We start from the raw sequence: 18,254 nt of genomic DNA on the forward strand, positions 1-18,254 counted from the left end.
AAAATCTCTGCAAGACACACACCCTCCCTCTCTCTGTGCGTGCTCGCATACACATATCACATATTCTTACTGATCTCGATTAACTTTGGTTAACTTTTCCCCCTCTCTGAGGAAAAAAAAACAAGGGAGGGGGGAAGAGGGCCTCTCTGCCAGGAGGAGGGTAAGGAAAGCTGTGGCGAGATGATAAATACAAGACAAGGCTGTCTATTCTTAGAACTCGGCACACTTGAAATGAAATTATAGCAATTAAAAATAAAGCTTTCCTCACACACACCCCACTAGCAGTCATGCGTGCTGGCAGGTACGCTATGCGCAAGAGAGGAGAAAAAGAGATAGCGTGTGGATGTGGAAACGCTCTGCTCCTGTTCGTCATATTTAATGGTTCTAAAAAAATATCGTTTTCGATGACTGACCAGCTTCCAAAATCGGGGATAAAAATATAGAAGTGGGTTATTATTAGCATTCTTCTCCCTTTTATTTGCATAATTTGGCTACGTGGCCATTGAACTTGCTTGCGGAGGCAAGTGGAGCTGGCATGGAATACTGGGGTGCTGTGGATGTGCTAACAAAAGAACTGGATTGATGGAAATGCTTGGGGAAGGATGACAGAACTTCATGGAGGGAAAGGCTTTCAATTTGTTGTTGTTTAGTCATGTCCGACTCTTCGTGACCCCATGGACCAGAGCACGCCAGGCACTCCTGTCTTCCACTGCCTCCCGCAGTTTGGTCAAACTCATACTGGTAGCTTCGAGAACACTGTCCAACCATCTTGTCCTCTGTCGTCCCCTTCTCCTTGTGCCCTCCGTCTTTCCCAACATCAGGGTCTTTTGCAGGGAGTCTTCTCTTCTCATGAGGTGGCCAAAGTATTGGAGCCTCAGCTTCAGGATCTGTCCTTCCAGTGAGCACTCAGTGCTGATTTCCTTCAGAATGGATAGGTTTGATCTTCTTGCAGTCCATGGGACTCTCAAGAGTCTCCTCCAGCACCATACTTCAAAAGCATCAATTCTTCGGTGATCAGCCTTTTTTATGGTTCAGCTCTCACTTCCATACATCACTACTGGGAAACCATAGCTTTTACTATACAGACCTTTGTTGGCAAGGTTTTCAATAGCTACTGGCTATAATGCCTATGTTCTGCTTCCATAGTTTGGAACAGTTATGCTTCTGAATACCTGTTGCTGGAAGCCACATGTTGGGAGAGTGCCACTGTGCTTTGGGGTCTTGCTTGTGGGTTTCCCACAAACATCTGTTAAGTGTAATAATTTAATTCACCGAAATTGCAAGTGCTTGTATGCATTACTATGTGTTTACATTTGATTGGTTGGTAACTGAATTCTAGAGAATTCTCTGGTAGCTCTCATGTGATTGGCTAAGGTTGGTCACATGGGAGGTATCCAGTGAAGGAGAGACTCCATTTTGTGTGAAGCGAGAGGACTGTGCTTTAGAATCCACTGTGAACACTGCTAAGTTGAACAGAGTGTTGGAGCGCTTCTTCTCTGCCTGAGAGGAGGAGAGCAAAGCTGCAGGAGAAGGTAAAAGTGGAAATCTGTCATAGGAGCTGCAAGGCATGGCCTAATTGAGACACATAAGGCTGAGTGCTGAGTCCTGGAAAGACAGGCAAATAAAGTTGTTTGGAAGTTAGAAGAAGACACTGTCTGCCCATGCTTGGATGAGCGTGTGACTGTAAATATCATGGTGCAATTCATCTATAGCTGTAAGTTTGTGAAAGTAAAGTTTTTGAATATGGACATTGGTTTCATATCCAAATAAGGGTGACAGTCTCATATGTATATGTATATGTATATGTATATGTATATGTATATGTATATGTATATGTATATGTATATGTATATGTATATGTATGGGACGCGGGTGGCGCTGTGGGTTAAACCACAGAGCCTAGGACTTGCTGATCAGAAGGTTGGCAGTTCGAATCCCCACGACGGGGTGAGCTCCTGTTGCTCGGTCCTTGCTCCTGCCAACCTAGCAGTTCGAAAGCAGGTCAAAGTGCAAGTAGATAAATAGGTACCACTCCGGCGGGAAGGTAAACGGCGTTTCCGTGCGCTGCTCTGGTTCACCAGAAGCAGCTTAGTCATGCTGGCCACATGGCCCGGAAGCTGTACGCCGGCTCCCTCGGCCAATATGGCAAGATGAGCACCGCAACCCCAGGGTCGGCTACGACTGGACCTAATGGTCAGGGGTCCCTTTACCTTTATATGTATATGTATATATACAGTGGACGCTTGGGTTGCCACCTGATCCATGTGGGATGCATGTTCACAACCTGCAGTGTCTGCAACCCACAGCGGCGCCTCTGTGCACACACGGGTTGCGATTCCGCGCGTCTGTGCATGCACATAGCACAATTTAGTGCTTCTGCGCATGCGCGGTTACCAAAACCTGGAAGTAACCCATTCCGGTACTTCCAGGTTTCAGCGGCCTGCAACCCAAAAAAACGCAAACTGAAGCATCTGTAACCCGAGGTATGACTGTATATGTATATGTATGATTTGAGCTTCTTAGCTGCAATTTTGCTACTCTTACTTCAACACTTCGGCCAGATCCAGAAGGCTCTTCTTTTGTTTGTTCGCATGCAACACTTAAAGGAACTGTGGGGAACCTACAGCCCTTCAGAGATGCTGTTGAACCACAACTCTCATCAGCTCCAGCAAGAATGGCCAATGGCCGGGGATGGTGGGAGTTGTAGCTGAGCAATGCGTGGCAGGCTCCACACACCTCCTTTATCAACAGAAGTTTCCAGATTTGATCCCTGGACAGTGCTGCGCATGCTTGACTGCAGCTGCTTTGAGCCAGATGAACCTGTTGTCTTTGTTTTTTTTTTTTTTATAATAATTTTTATTGCGTCTTTTTCCACATTACAGATATAACAATAACAAAAAGTAAACAAAAAAAAAAAGAACACGAAAAGGCAAATAAAAAAAGAAAAGAAAAAAGAAGAAACAAGAACAATAAAACCAGACCATTTCATCAACTTATTTCAAATTTCTATCGAACTTCCCCGCGTCTCCCCATAATGCATTCTTGACAATAAAGTTATCAGCAAGTTATAACCTTGTTTCATGTGTTTTTTGTATTTTCAATTACTATTCAAGTTTAAATCTCTTATATTCCAATTGTTTTAAAAATCTTACAATGTTTCTTTTTTACCCATTTAAACTTTGATTCTTCCATAGATAATTCAACTTTCATAAATAATCTGCTTATATTGCTGGGGCTGACATTCCGAATCATGCGACATCTTAAGATTCATATAATTTATAATACTTTTGCAAATAGTCCTTAAATTTTTTCCAATCCTCCTCCATCGCTTCTTCTCCCAGGTCTCGGATCCTTGCAGTCATCTCGGCTAATTCCATGTAGTTCATCAATTGCGTCTGCCAGTCCTCCAGTGTGGGCAAATCTTGAGTCTTCCAATGCTTAGCAATAAGAATTCTTGCTGCTGTTGTAGCATACATAAAAAAGGTTCTGTCCTTCTTTAACACCTTCTGGCCGACAATGCCCAGAAGGAAGGCCTCTGGTTTCTTAGGGAAGGTGTATTTAAACACCTTTTTTAACTCATTGTAGATCATTTCCCAGTAGGCCTTCAATCTTGGGCAGGTCCACCAAAGGTGTAAGAATGTCCCCTCAGCTTCCTTACACTTCCAACACTTGTTATCGGACAAATGGTATATCTTAGCCAGCTTGACCGGGGTCATGTACCACCTGTATACCATTTTCATAATGTTTTCTTTCAAAGCATTACATGCAGTAAACTTCATACCGGTGGTCCATAACCTCTCCCAGTCTTCTGACATGATGTTATATCCAATGTCCTGAGCCCATTTTATCATAGCTGATTTAACTGTCTCATCCTGAGTGTTCCATTTAAGCAGCAAGTTGTACATTCTTGATAATAACTTGGTCTTTGGTTCTAACAGCTCTGTCTCAAGTTTCGATTTTTCCACCTGGAATCCTATTTTTTTGTCTAGCTTAAAAACCTCATTAATTTGGGCATAATGTAACCAACCTTGCACCATACTTTGTAATTTTTCGAAGCTCTGCAGCCTCCATTTACCTCCAATATTTTCTATTATTTCCCAATATTTCGGCCAGTAGGCCTCCATATTGGGTTTTTTCCGAGCTTTGGCCTCAATTGGTGATACCCACCTCGGAGTTTTGCTTTCTAATAAGTCTTTGTATTTTTTCCAGACCATAAATATTGCTTTTCTGACAATATGGTTTTTAAACATTCCATATGTTTTTGCCTTGTCATACCACAAATACGCATGCCAACCTAACGAGTTATTAAAGCCTTCCAGATCCAGGACATCAGTGTTTTCCAACAAAATCCAATCTTTCATCCAGCAGAAGGCTGCAGCTTCGTAATATAACCTTAAGTCCGGCAGGGCAAATCCCCCTCTCTCCTTTGCATCAGTTAGTATTTTAAACTTTATTCGGGGCTTTTTGCCCTGCCAGACAAATTTAGAGATATCCTTCTGCCACTTTCCAAAACATTCCACTCTGTCCACAATCTGCAAGGCCTGAAACAAAAACAACATCTTTGGCAAAACGTTCATTTTTATAGCTGCAATTCGGCCTAACAAGGATAACTTCAGTCTTGACCAAATTTCTAAATCTTTTTTAACTTCTAACCAACATTTCTCGTAATTATCTTTAAATAAATTCAGGTTCTTGGAAGAGAGATTAACCCCCAGGTATTTCACTTTTTTAACAATGTTTAGTTCTGTTTCCTTCTGAAACCCTTCTGTTTCAGTAGCTGTCAAATTTTTCCCTAACACCTTAGTTTTTTGTTTGTTCAACTTGAAACCCGCCACCCGACCAAATTTCTGTATCAGTTCCAGTACTTTTTTTGTACTAGATTCTGGCTCCTCTAATGTTAAAACCAAGTCATCTGCAAATGCTTTCAGTTTATATTGTTTCACTCCGACCCGTATTCCTTGTACCTGCCGATCCTTCCTTATCATGTTCAGCAAAACCTCCAGGACTGAAATAAACAATAAAGGGGACAGGGGGCACCCCTGGCGTGTTCCTTTTTCAATCTGGAGTTCTTCTGTCACCACATTGTTCACTATCAACTTAGCTTTTTGTTCGGAATAGATTGCTTCTATTCCGTTCTCAAACCCCCTTCCCACTCCCATCCCTTCCAAGTTTTTCTTCATAAATTTCCAAGAAATATTGTCAAAGGCTTTCTCCGCATCAATAAAAATTAACACTGCTTTAGTGTTAATATTTGTTTGTAAAAGTTCCAGAATATCAATAATATTCCTAGTGTTATCAAACAAATGTCTACCTGGGAGAAAGCCTGCTTGGTCCTTATGAATTACTTCATTTAAAACCTTCTTAAATCTATTTGCCAAAATGTCTGCAAATATTTTGTAATCCACGTTTAGGAGTGAGATGGGACGGTAATTCTTGAGTTGAGTCTTTTCAGTTTCCACTTTAGGTATCAGTGTGATGAATGCTTCTTTCCACGTATCTGGTGCCCTTCCTCCCTCCATAATCTGGTTGCAAACCTCCATTAATGGTTGTATCAAATAGTCTTTTAACGTCTTATAGTACTTGGAGGTAAGTCCATCAGGGCCTGGAGATTTGCCTAGCTGCATATTCTGAATGGCATCCTCAATTTCCTGTTGTGTTATTTTACAATTCAAGATTGATCTCTTCTCTTGGGATAATTCTGGTAGGCCATTGTCTTTCAAGAATTGTTCTATCTCAATTACTTCCTCGGACCCTTGTGTAAAAAGTTTTTTAAAATATTTCTGGAAGCACTTTCTAATTTCTCCCGGTTTCTGAATATTTTTCCCTTCAACTTCTAGATTGGTAACATAATTTAATTTTTGTCTCTTTTTCAACTGCCAAGCTAGCAGTTTCCCACATTTATTCGCAGATTCAAAAGATCTTTGTTTCATTTGTTTGATTTTCCATTCCACTTCTTGGTTGATCAATTTCGTATATTGTGATTGGTGGAATTTGATTTCTCTTAGAGTCTCTTTTGATTTTGGATTCAATCTTAGTTTTTTCTCTCCTTCTCTTATCTTCTCTAATATCTTATCCTTTTTCCCATTCCAGAATTTTTTCTTAATCGTATTCTGTTGTATCAGAAACCCTCTCATAACAGCTTTACTTGCGTCCCAGATTATTCTTTTTTCCACCGAGGTGTTCAAGTTAATTTCAAAGTAGTCCTTTAAAGCTTTTTGGGCCTTCTTTACAATCTCTTGATCTCTTAGCAGGTTGTCATTCATTTTCCATCTGAAGGAATCGGCAGTAGTAAATCTCATTTCCATTTTCAAAGCGTTATGGTCGGAGCAAGTCTTTGGGCAGATTTCTACTCTTGTAGTCTTAGGTGCCAGCCCTCTGGTTGTCCAAATTTGGTCGATTCTTGTCCATGACAGGTGGGCCTCAGAAAAGAAAGTTCCTTCTTTACCTAGGGGGTTTCTCGTCCTCCATAAATCAATCAAATCCATATTGTCAGTTAGTTCAAAGAAGGTTTTTGGTAGTCTTCCATCTTTAGTCAGATTCTGGTTCTGTGACTTGTCCATAAGAGTAGAGACGACCCCATTCATATCTCCCATCATAATGATATTAGAATAGTCCAGATAGTCCAGTAATGTCTCATGTAGTTTCTTGTAGAATTCTGATTTCCCCTCGTTCGGTGCATAGATTCCTAAAATCAAAACTTTTTCTCCTTGGATTTGTATTTCAATTGCCAGGGTTCTTCCTTGTTCGTCTTTAAACAAGAATTTTGGTGATAAATTCTCCTTTGCATAAATCACCACGCCTCTCTTTTTGACTCTGTCTGATGAAATAAATTCTTGGCCTAGTCTTTTGTTTATTAACACCTTCCTGTGGAGCCTGGTCACATGTGTTTCTTGTAAACATATTATGTCCAAATTTTCTTTCTTTAAAATATGGAATATCCTTTTGCGTTTTTCCGGGGAATTTGCGCCATTAATGTTCCAGCTATACAGCTGCAGAGACATCCTGTATCAATCTGTTGTTGCTCTTATGGGGCGTCTTCTTTTTTGTCCAAATCCGAGGGTGCTGGTTCTTTTCCAGACTCTGGTGGAGGCCAAAGAGTTGCTGTTCCTTTCTGCAGGTCTTCTCCGTGGTCGTGCAGAAACTTCTGGCTGTCCTCTTTCGTTTTGATTTTAATCTTCTTTCCTTTGTAGTTGAATGATATACCTTGTGGAAACTCCCACCTGTACGGTATTCCGTTGCCTCTCAACAGTCCAGCTAGGTCAGTGTAGTTAGATCTGAGATCCAATAATTGTTTAGGAATATCCTTATAAATTTGTGCTCTTCTGTCCTGGATCTCGAGTGCTTTGTTAAAATGTAGGTCCAGTAGCTTGTCTCTCTCCTGCTTGGCCCTTAAAATAATCAAACAGTCTCTGGGCCTGTCTTTCCTGGTAACTCTTCCCAGTCTGAATGCAGTTGTTATTTTAAAATCCGTATCTTCCTTTATACCCCAGAATTTAGAAAATTCTGCTGTCAAAAAACCAATCAGGTCCTCTTTCTCAATCTCTGGGATGGAACGTAATCTTAAATTATTTTCCCTGTTTCTCAGTTCCGCTAAAGCCAGGTGGGTTTGCTGGTCGCTAATATGTTTGTGTAGCGGCCTTACCTCTCCTTTCAATTCCTCCACTTTCTGAATTGCTTCACCTGCTTTTTCATTCGCAGCCTCGGCCAACTTCCGATTTTCAGATGTGGCGTCCTTTAAGTTTCCAATATCTTGTGAATGCTTAGCCACCTGTTCAGAAAGTTTGGTAATTGAAGATATGGCTAAATCAACTTTTGCCGATTGGTCATCAACCTTTTTATTCAAAATTGCAAATTGTTGTAACATTTCCTCTAAGAGAGTGTTGGTGCTCCCTGCTGCCATGTCCTCAGCTGTTGGCTGATCAGCTTCCTTAGATGGAGCTGCTGTTGTTGATGCAGCTCCCTGTAGAACAGCAGGGACTGAAGATCTGCGAGCCTGAGAAATCAAAGTTGTTTGTACCAGTTGGCCTTTCCCTGCTTTCGATGAAGCTCTTGTTCTTGGTGGGCCACTCATTCCACACCTGTCTTTAGATTCAAGGTCAAACTGTCAAAAGTTCCATGGGAAAGACAGGCTTCAAAGTAAACAACCAAGCCACAGAGAGTCAAAACAAAGTTGGTTCCCAGAGAGTTGTAAATCCCAAGCCCACTAGAGGGAGTATTGTTACAATTCAAGAAAGAAGGAAGAAAGTTTCAGTCGCCATTAAAGTTTCTGCAGTTAAATAAGTAAGCAATAGTCCTTAGAGAAGACTTTTTCCCCTCTAGCAGAGCCCTTTCAATATTGCCAGTAGTTTGTCTTGAGGTGCAAGATACAGTTATTAAATTGTATCCACCAGTGCTGCCTCTATATATCCATTTCAACTTTGTAATTGTATCCGCAAAGAAGCCTTTTACCCCCTGCAAGTCCGAGGCTGGGGTTTTCGAAGTTTTAAAGTCCAATAAAGAAGATAGTCCCCACTTGAAGTAAACACTATGTCAAAAAAAAGTAAAAATTACTTGCCTTTCCCTTCAATTGCTAGCTTCACCAGACGCATGTATTTCCCAATTTAAAGCCTTTTCCTGTTGCTTCCAGCTTGTCAGTTCCTTTGCCTTTGATCACTAAGCACCACCGGGAGACGGACTTCCTTTTTCTCGTCTCCCGCTTTCAGCCAAATTCATAAATTTGTAATCCAATTCCGAGTAAATCTTACTCACGAGTAGTTGATTTGTAATCCAATATTAAGGAAGAAAGGTCGGCGCTCATCAGTAACAGCCGCGCGGCTTCACTCCCGCAGAAAGAGCGATGAATCCACAGCACCGCTTCCCCTCCGCGCTTCCGGAGCCCCTTACGGGGTCCCTTCTTCGTTTTGGGGGTCGCTCTTGGTGCCCGCCGGATCCCACGGCCACGAGCTCGTTCTGCTCGTGGTTTTACTTAATGGGTTGTCGCTTTGCCGCAGCGAGCGACCCTTTCCTGCGGAGCCCCTCTTCGCAGCGCAAAGAGGACCGCCATTACTTGTTTCGCGCCGCCTCCGGAAGTCGAACCTGTTGTCTTTGACCAGGAGTTGGCTTCACCTGTTGAGCAGCAGCCTGAAGGAGCAGAAGGTGAAGTGACTCCACCTGTGGCTGATCAGCGTCCTTGCTCCTGATGAGAACCAGCTGGCACCAGCTTTCTAGCCTCAATCAGTTGCTGGAAACAATATTCCTCGTTCCTGGCCAGGCCTCGCTGCTTCTAGATTCTCGTGACCTTGGGCCTTCGGCTTTCTTGACCCCTGGATCATCTGGCTACATGAACTGAGATATTCCTGACCTTAGGACTGGACCTTGTATATGGACTCTGTCTCCAGGCAAGTAACCCCATAAGATTTGGCTGGTTCGCTGGCTTCTCCCTCCACTGAGCTCTGCCATGGCTGGCAGCACAGGACTGTAGCCTGAATCTGGCCACAACCACACCATACATTTCAAGCACCAATATGGCACTTGGGCAGTCTTGGCCAGGCATAGGCAAACTCGGCCCTCCAGATGTTTTGGGACTACCAATTCCCGTCATCCATGACCACTGGTCCTGTTAGCTAAGGATCATGGGAGTTGGAGGCCAAATACATCTGGAGCGCCGAGTCTGAGGAAGCCTGAGCTAAGAGAACCAGTTTAAACCAGCTGTGCTCAGCTTCTCTGAAGGAATAACACAAACATCATGAACCGTCTGCTTGCTTCTTTCACACAGAGAAGCTTCCAGAACCCTCTGGAATAGGGTTCCACATCAGATCAATAATTTCTGTACTAAGAAATGCAAAATGACACACGCCTCCCAGCATCCTTAACAAACTACACTTCCCATGATTCTTTGGGAGAAGCCATGGCTTTAAAGCGGTATGAGTCTGCTTTAAATGTATACAGTGGTTCCTCGGGTTACATACGCTTCAGGTTACAGACTCCTCTAACCCAGAAATATTACCTCGGGTTAAGAACTTTCCTTCAGGATAAGAACAGAAATCGTGCAGCAGCAGCGCAGCGGCAGTGGGAGGCCCCATTAGCTAAAGTGGTGCTTCAGGTTAAGAACAGTTTCAGGTTAAGTACAGACCTCTGGAACGAATTAAGTACTTAACCTGAGGTACCACTGTATAATGTACACCTGAAGGAGCCTTTCCACCAATGTTGTTCAGACCTGACACTGAGGTCCAGCTCTGGCCGTTCCCTATTGCGAGAAGTCAAATTACAGTGGTGCCTCGCAAGACGAAATTAATTTGTTCCGCGAGTTTTGTCGTCTTGCGATTTTTTTTGTCTTGCAAAGCACGGTGTCGGGAAAGTTTTGGAAAAGCTTCAAAAATCACCAAATTCTTTAAAAACCTCAAAAAAGGCTACCACACCGCATTCTATGAGTTGCTCCTCAAAGTCAAGTCGCAACTGTATTAACGGTGTTAAGAAAAAGGAAACAAACTTGCAAGACGTTTCCGTCTTGCGAAGCAAGCCCACAGGGGAAATCGTCTTGCAAAGCAGCTCAAAAAACAAAAAACCCTTTTGTCTAGCGAGTTTTTTGTCTTGCGAGGCATTCGTCTTGCGAGGTACCACTGTACAGGGAACAGGACAGAGGGTCATTTTGGCAGTGGTGCCCACCCTGTGGAACACCCTCCCAACAGATATCAAGGAGATAAATAACTATACAACTTTTAGAAGACATCTGAAAGCAGCCTGTATCAGAAAGTTCATAATGTTTGATGTTTTGCTTTGTTTTTATTTGTGTTGGAAGCCACCCAGAGTGCCTGGGGCAATCTAGCCAGATGTGCAGGGGATAATAATAATAATAATAATAATAATAATAATAATAATAATATGGATGTGACCTTTGTGTGAGGCATTGTCACCTGTACAACAACCGAACAGTGGGAAGCCCCAGTGTTTTTGCCACCGGACCTCCAGTTCAACGTCAGAACATACTGTGCAATTCCATCATGCAATAAAATAGCTTCTATAAAGCATTGCTTTATTTTGGAGCCAGTTTTAGGATACGTGGTTGGGGAAGTGGTGGTTCCCTTGCTGTGAGAAGCCAAGCTACAGGGAACCAGGCAGAGGGCCTTCTCGGTAGTGGCACCCGCCCTGTGGAACACCCTCCCACCAGATGTCAAAGAGAAAAACAACTACCAGACTTTTAGAAGACATCTGAAGGCAGCCCTGTTTAGGGAAGCTTTTAATGTTTAATAGACTATTGTATTTTGATATTAGCAGAAACTAGGTTTGTGTGGAAGGCGGACGCAGTTGGGTGCATAGAATTATTGGAACCTAAAGCTCTTTGGGGACGCAGGTGGCGCTGTGGGTTAAACCACAGAGCCTAGGACTTGCCAGTCAGAAGGTTGGTGGTTCGAATTCCCATGACGGGGTGAGCTCCCGTTGCTTGGTCCCTGCTCCTGCCAACCTAGCAGTTCGAAAGCATGTCAAAGTGCGAGTAGATAAATAGGTACCGATCCGGTGGGAAGGTAAACAGTGTTTCCGTGCGCTGCTCTGGTTCGCCAGAAGCGGCTTAGTCATGCTGGCCACATGACCTGGAAGCTGTACGCCGGCTCCCTCGGCCAATAACGCGAGATGAGTGAGCAACCCCAGAGTCAACCACGAGTGGACCTAATGGTCAGGGGTCCCTTTACCTTTACCTTTAAAGGTCTTTGAGGCATCTTAGCTGAGCTAACCCAGGGATTCTGGACCTGCAGTTTCCCAGCCCTCCAGACGGCAAATAGAGTGGGCCAGGAATGATGGGAGATGGAGTGTCACCTCTGCCTTAATCTCCTAACTCCCGTTCTACCATCCTCAGTGGAAGACTGAGCACGGAATGGCTCTCCATCCCCAAACTCCTTAGTAGCTCTGATACACATGGCACGGCTTTGGACTCCAACTCCCATCAGCCCCAGGGATTATGGGAGCCGTAGTCCATTTGGAGGGCCACACATTCCCCACCCCTTGAGTAAAATCTCTAGCCCAGAAGGAAGTTTTTGCTTTCTGCTTTTGCTGCTTCACCATTTAGAGGAATTGGATCAGAACTGCATATGAGGTTGCCAGCTGACCAGATGGTGGTTTTGTTTCTGGGCTGGTTTGCGAGTTTTTTGTTTAAATGTGCGCACAAGGCTAGAAGCCAGGCATTTAGTCTGCTTGCCAGATTTTTTATTTTTTTTATTTTAGTAGATGTGGCACATCATTTTCACTTAATATGCACACGTTTAACTGTGTATGCCAGACTACAAGTATCCTTTTCTAGCCCCTGAGGGATGTGGGTGGGGTTGTGGTCTAAACCACTGAGCCTCTTGGGCTTGCCGAGCGGAAGGTCAGTGGTTTGAATCCCCGCGACGGGGTGAGCTCCCGTTGCTCTGTCCCAGCTCCTGCCAGCCTAGCAGTTCGAAAGCATGCCAATGCGAGTAGATAAATAGGTACCACTGTGGCGGGAAGGTAAATGGCATTTTCGTGTGCTCTGGCTTCCATCACGGTGTTCCGTTGCACCAGAAGCGGTTTAGTCCTGCTGGCCACATGATCCTGTGGACAAACGCCGTTCCCCTCGGCCTGAAAGCGAGATGAGCTTTCCCCATAGTTGCCTTTGACTGGACTTAACTGTCCAGGGGTCCTTTACCTTTACCTTTTCCCTCTCATAGCCCCAAAGTGACGCAATGCCCAACACCACAGGATTGTCAGAAAACCATTTCCCCTTGCATTGTTGGGTGTCATTCAATTTTGGTGTTTTTCACTCCAACACTTAGCTTAAAGGTAAAGGGACCCCTGACCATTAGGTCCAGTTGTGGCTGACTCTGGGGTTGCGGTGCTCATCTCGCTTTACTGGCCGAGGGAGCCAGCGTACAGCTTCCAGGTCATGTGGCCAGCATGACTAAGCCACTTCTGGCGAACCAGAGCAGCGCACGGAAATGCCGTTTACCTTCCCGTCGGAGAGGTACCCATTTATCTGCTTGCACTTTGACGTGCTTTCGAACTGCTAGGTTGGCAGGAGCAGGGACTGAGCAACGGGAGCTCACCCCGGCGCAGGGCCTCGAGCAGCCGACCTTCTGATCAGCAAGTCCTAGGCTCTGTGGTTTGACCCACAGAGCCACCCGCGTCCCTTAACACTTATCTTAATCTTCCTTTATTCTTCGACCTGCCTCTTTACAGATCTGTTACATGGCTCATATTGATCGTAGTTGGCTGGGGTTTTTTCTGTTTAACAAAATGTGTGATCTATTATTGCCAGAAGTAGGACTGGGGGAGGAAATTGGTGCATTGTTGTGACTAGTTCAGCTTATTAATTTTCCTCTCCAGATTGACAAAGTGGGCTGCCTGATTCATGGAGATAAAATCTCCAAATAAGCACGCCCTGCCGCCCACTGGTCCTCCATAAGGCTGCATCTGTGCCATTCCCCTTGTGCGCATTCGGTGAGGATGTGGGAAGGCAGCATCGCTTACCCTCCCCTGCCCAGATGCTGTGTGTGCCACAGGAAGGGGTGCTTATTTATAATACTTGTTAGTTGCTCTTTATTAGCTGCTTTTTCACCCAAAAAACGAGAGAGAGGTGCTTGAACCAACACACCCCCACCCCACCTGAAAACCATTATCTCTGGACCACTGCAGAAAATTTCCCTAATATTGGTACAGTGGTACCTCGGGTTACATACGCTTCAGGTTACAGACTCCGCTAACCCAGAAATAGTACCTTGGGTTAAGAACTTTGCTTCAGGATGAGAACAGAAATCATGCTCCGGCGGCATGGCAGCAGCAGGAGGCGCCATTAGCTAAAGTGGTGCTTCAGGTTAAGAACAGTGTCAGGACCTCCAGAACGAATTAAGTACTTAACCCGAGGTACCACTGTATACTCACCAGAAACCATCAGGAGCTAGATATTTTTTTATTTTTTTAAAAAAAATACTTTCTGGGGAAGATAAACAAGGAAGGAACAAGCCTGATCTCCCGGGAAAAGACATTCAATAAAGGTCACATCCCCCCAACATACCTTTAATGTGCACTTAAAGCATATCTCTTCCCTCAAAGAATTAGGGGAACTGTAGTATATCCCTCACAGAGGTACACTTCCTGGCACCTTTAAGAAACTTCAGCTCCCGGGATCCTTTGGACCATGGGTAGGCAAACTAAGGCCTGGGGGCCGGATCTGGCCCAATCGCCTTCTAAATCCGACCCGCGGACGGTCCAGGAATCAGCGTGTTTTTACATGAGTAGAATGTGTGCTTTTATTTAAAATGCATCTTTGGGTTATTTGTGGGGCACAGGAATTCGTTCATTATTATTTTTTTCAAAATATAATCCGGCCCCCCACAAGGGACAGTGGACCGGCCCCCTGCTGAAAAAGTTTGCTGAAAAGTGCTATAAATTGCATGGTGTGGGTGTGACCAAAGGAGGTGGGCACCACAACAGAAATGTTCTTGGTCCACATCTTTTCTCGTTAACTCGGCAAGCCTTCCCCAACCTGGTGCCCCTCTGGTGTTTCGAACTACAAGAGCTACCCAGCTTTCCTTCCTGGCCGGTCCACACACTCGCACTTTGCTAGGGAATCCCTCCGCTGCACAGATGGGTCAGAGCAGGGAGACAGAGGGAATGTATTCCTTTCCCTGGTCTCTAAAGGCAGAGGAGTGGAGCCCCTTTCCTCCATTACAGACTGCTCCCTGGTGATGGCACCTTCCACACACCCCTCCTCCTCCTCCATCATCATTTGCTACTCCTGCCCAAGCCAGTAGGGTTCTTGACAATTGGGCTGCTTTGGTTCCCCCTGCCTCAAGGTGCCGAGTGTCAGGTGTGCGTGCAGGAGCCAGGCCCTGTGACCAATAGGACTCTGCAGGACTGGGGCCTTCCTAAGTTTGTTCTGAAGAGGCAAGGCATGGCCTCACAGGTGAGGCCGATTGGTAACTCACAGCACCTGGTGGCAAGAGCTGGGAAGGGATAGAAGGTCAGCACTTCCCTTCGGCTCCTTGCCACAGCAACACGCTCCCTGCCTTCCTGTGTTTGGCTTCTTGCTTCCTGATCCTTGAACCTCGGCTTCTTGACTCCCTGCTTCTTGATCCTCGGACCCCTGACTTAGTGCCTCCTTGCTTCCTGACCCTCGAACCCTTGTCTTCTTGACTCCTGGCTTTTGGACCCCCGTTCCTGCTCCTACCCCGCCATCTTGCCCCCGGTCCCGACATCCCCTGCCAAGACTTTGATCGCCCGTGACACCGAGTCTGCTGCCACCTCCTTGTTAGTGTCTGGTCGCCACGATGCCAGTGTCCAGCAGTGGCCAGGACACTGAGCTGGAGCTACGGTGATGTTACTGGCAAAGGAGCTAGAGCTCTGAGCTTGATGCTGGTGAGCAGAGGGGCATGTCCCTGAGGCTGGCAGGCAGAAACTTTAACCAGATGCCATGACACCACTGTCCACAGACACTTGCAGATGCTTTTCTCAGTGCTTGAAGAACTGGGTACCATCCACAGTACCAGCTGAACAGTGTAGGGAGCAGGAGATAGGCCATGGAATGCAGAGCTTGCCCTTCACACCTCTGGGATTGCTCAGCTGGTAGAGCATGAAACTCTTAATCTTAGGGTCGTGGGTTCAAGTCCTACACTGGGCAAAAGATTCCTGCATTGCAGGGTGTTGGACTAGATGACTCCCATAGTTCCTTAAAACACTACAGTGGTGCCCCGCAAGACGAATGCTTCGCAAGACGGAAAACTCGCTAGACGAAAGAGTTTTCCGTTTTGGAGGTGCTTCGCAAAACGAATCTCCTATGGGCTTGCTTCGCAAGACGAAAATGTCTTGCGAGTTCCTGCGGGGGTTTTTTCCTCCCCCCCTTTTTTCTAAGCCGCTAAGCCGCTTATCAGCTGATCCCATAAGCTGATAAGCTGCTAAAAGCCGCTAATAGCGCTAATCCTCTAATCCGTCAATGGGCTTGCTTCGCAAGACAAAAAAACCGCTAGATGAAGGGAATCACAGAACGGATTCTTTTCGTCTTGCGAGGCACCACTGTATGATCTTCAGGCCAGAGTGTTTCAACCCTGGTCAGAGTAAGTGGCTTACTTGGAGCTCTCCACGGTGCTGACTTATCCTATGAGCTCTTCTATGGGAGCCAGAACAAGAGAGGGGTGCCCCTTGGGGCTACACAGGGAATGGCACTTGAGGAATGAGTTTGTCGTTCGTACATAGGACTTGGACCAAGAGATCCCCTCCAGAACAACTCTCCCAGGGGGACTTGTGCTATCACATTCTGTTAGTCAGTCGGCCAAGGAATAACAGAGTTGCCAAATAACAGGGCATCCTCCCCCTGCCTGGGGTGGGAACCTGTGGCCCTTCAAATGTTGCTGGACTCCAATTCCCACCACCCCTGACCATTGGCCATGCTGGCTGGAGATCATCAGAGTTGTAGTCCAGTGACACCTGGCGGTACACAGGTTCCCCATCTCTGCTCACCTCTTTTCACAGTTCATTCTGATAGCTCAGTTGGTTAGAGTATGGTTCTGATAACGCCAAGGCTGCAGGTTTGATCCCCGTATGGGACAGCTGCATATTCCTGCATTGCAAGGGGTTGTGATTCTGCCCTCCAGGCCACGCACCCTGGAGGCAACAGTATTCCCCAGCTGCATCCAAAGTGTGATAAGGAGGAATGTCTAGATGGAAAGAGCTTTGAGCTAGAAATAACTGGCAACAGGACAGACCTCCCTGACGAGACACTGAAAACTGAGAAAGCCAGTTTTAGGGTTCAACAAGACATTTGGTAGCAAACAGGTCCATGGATCTGGATGGCGAGAAGACCAGCCACACGAAGATGTTGCCTGCTTAGAAAGTCGCCCACGGGAGAGTAGGCTGCCGACGCAAACATGAAGGAAGATGTCAAAAAATGTGTTTTTATTTTTTTCTCCTGACCATCTGTTGATCCGACAATGCAGTTTCCACAAATAGACCCAAGGCTTGGAGAGCGAAAGTTTTAACTCTTTGAGGAATGCTTGAGTTATTTCAGGCCGCCTTTTTCAGTGCCGCTGTGTATACTATAGAGCTCTTTCAATTTGCCATTTTAACTGTGCTTATTCAATCCTTACAATGCAATCCCATTACACAAATTGCAAAAGCGATAATGCCGGCTACAGTGCTGTAATATTGGCAAAGAAATTCTCCGTGGTTGTTTTTTAATTTATTCATTGAATTTGTATACCGCCCTGTAACCAGCACGTCTCAGGGTAGTACACAAGATAAAATCACAATATAAAATTGCAAAATACATAGAAACAAAAACAACCCAATAATCCCCCCTCCCCAACACATTTTAAAAGGGCATTGGATGTCGATCAGCCAAAAGCCTGGTTAAAAAGGAATGTGTTTGCTTGGTACTTAAAGGTGTGCAATGAAGGCGCCAGTCGAACTTCCCTGGGGAGAGCATTCCACAGATGGGGAGCCACTGCAGAGAAGGCCCTGTTCTTGTGTTGCCACCCTCCAGACCTTGGGGAAGATGCTCAGAGATGCAGAGACTTGCCCAAGGTAAACCACTTAGGACAATGATGGGGACCCTGCAGCCTTCCAGATCTTGCTGGACTCCAGTTCCCATCATCACTGATTACTGGTTGTGATGGCTGGGGCTGATGGGAGCTAGAGTCCTGTAGCACATGGAAGACCACAAATTACTTATCCCTGACTTAGGGTGCCTCCAGACTGTTGCTGATTTGCAGGAGGGATTCAAGTGCATACCAGAAATTTAGATTTGGGCAATTAAAGTTGATTGCGTGGCGAGTTCCCGCCTCCGCCCAGAAGAAATGACACAGGACACCAAGAATTAAGGTTAATGGGCAAAATTAGGCCACAACTTTATTGATTATAGGAATGAGCGGTATTGGCTTAGGCATTGGGACCTATCGACTAGCCAGCTTCAGCCCGATTGCATGAAGACCGGCAAGGGTTAACACCAGCAGGGGGAGTCCTGCTGAGGCACGTTAAACCACTTAAACCACTCGGGGGCGTGCCTTAGGCCCACACCTCCATAGGCTTTGGACAGGGCAACGCCCCCCAGAGTCCTTTATCAGACTACCCTTTGCTGTGGGGGAAGGCGATGGCGCTTCCTGCCCCCCTCACATACTTTTAACCTTCCCTTACCAATGCCTAACCGCCAATGCCGCGGAGTTGTGACGAGCTGCTATGAGGTAGGCGAAAAACCAAAAGCGCAGCGAAAAGAGGGGGAGCCTCGGCCACGCCGACCTACAGGTTCCAGGATGGGGTGGGTGGGTGTTTACGGA

The sequence above is a fragment of the Podarcis bocagei genome (genome assembly GCF_964188305.1).
Source record: "Podarcis bocagei genome assembly, chromosome: 13".
Taxonomy (NCBI): Eukaryota; Metazoa; Chordata; class Lepidosauria; order Squamata; family Lacertidae; genus Podarcis; species Podarcis bocagei.